The sequence below is a fragment of the Labrus bergylta genome, chromosome 1, assembly GCF_963930695.1.
Source record: "Labrus bergylta chromosome 1, fLabBer1.1, whole genome shotgun sequence".
NCBI classification, from domain to species: domain Eukaryota; kingdom Metazoa; phylum Chordata; class Actinopteri; order Labriformes; family Labridae; genus Labrus; species Labrus bergylta.
The window spans coordinates 5,942,330-5,944,145 of NC_089195.1; positions in this window are offsets into that span (position 1 = coordinate 5,942,330).

The following is a 1,816-nucleotide window of genomic DNA, read 5'->3' on the forward strand; positions in this document are numbered from 1 at the left end:
ATTGTTAGAGGTTATTTCTGTGTTGTTACTTTAAGCAGCTGAAGGAAAAGTACAGAGTAGCCTTACCTCCACTGTCCTAATCTCAAAATGCTTCAACAATCTCGATTTAAATATTACAATTATTTCATTTTTCTTCTGAGGGAGAATCCCCCACAGGCCCCCCTTCCTGAATTTCTTTTCTACAGTTTTATATTTTTCACATCTCTGGAGTTTGCTGAAACACACTACCAGCTGACAGTTGATATAGGCATGCAATGCTCGTGACTGCTGTAGGTCATCTTGTTCAGACATTCATATGTTAAAAGAAGACACAAGTAAGGTTTATCTGTTGTCCTGGATCTCAAGCTTTCAAAGAAAATAAAGGTGTCGTTTTATGTGGGAAGTCCTTCTGTAACTTGTTTGATACATTTGTTTTTCTTTTGCTTTAATCCCTGAACATATTAATGAAGAGTTCAGACTGAGGTACGTAAAACATGGAGGATAAACAACTGCAAGAACAACCAAAACAGCAAAGTTTTTTTTTCCTCAAATCATTAGTTCTGTAATTAACATAATGTAGAGGGGATGTTTAGCAAAGATGCAGTTCATTTGTATACTTTAAAATATAAAAATGACCACTTGTCATTCAAAATGATTGGCAGCACTCCCCTGACGGTTTGTGATCATTGGGACTTGAGGAAAACATCACGTCCAGCGTTAAACACATCCAGCACACTCAGTATACTGGGGACAAGAACCTTAAAATAGTGGTTTATTTAGAAACTCAGGCCACAGATACAGATCTCTCACTTTCCGGACTAATCGAGCCATGTCAAGCTTTGCTCCCACATCTATCAGGCTCATGAACAAATGATCTATTTCTTATTTATTTTAAAGACCACTCATTTAACCGCTTATAACAATTACTTATGACCTATTTATCATGCTTTTAATAGAGCCACTTGTATGTGTGTGTTTCTGCTGTTGTTTTTTGTGTCTAGCTGTATGCGCACTGATGCTCTTTTAAACAAATGAAGTTCCTAACGGATAAATTAAGTTATTTGAATTGAAAAGCACCAATGGAAAAAGAAAACAGTGCGTTTTAATTGGTAGAAAATATTGTGAAATATTGGAAACATAAAAAGCACATGTCAAATTACACTAAAAGTAGCCTAAACATGAGTTCTATAGGATAATGAGATAAGTTTATTTTTGTGCTATTTTTGCCAATTTTTAGTTTGCTGTATTATTGTCTGAAACCAAATACTATTAGGCTACTAAAAACAGCTGGCTTGTTGTTTGTGTTATTTGTTGAATCTAGATTCATTTCAAACCATGATCCAGTCACAAAGTGATTCAAGATTCAAGATTTTTATTTGTCACATGTGAAATGTAAAGACTGTTCCGCAAGGCCATGCAATAAACACTCAAATGACTAAAACACATATATACAGTAAAATAGAAATATAATATAAAATTATAAAAAATAATTATTTGACTATACAAAATATAGAATATAGAATAATGTAAACAGTGTAAAGTGTGAGGGTGTCAAAGTGCAATGTGCAGATGGACTGTGTGGTGTGTGTGCATCATGTAATCACAGTTCTGGTTTGTTTAGTTCTGTTTATGTTTTTATGTGAGGAGAGTGGAGTTAACAGTCCGGACAGCTGATGGCGCAGTAAATGATCAGGATCTCATTAATATAGGCTGCTCATACATGATGCTGGAGGGAGTCATGAGAGGAGACGCACACACACCTATGTTATTTACACAGAAACAGTCCGTCTGACACTCTGCACAGCCAACAGCTGATCACAACGAGCACTTCAAAGGA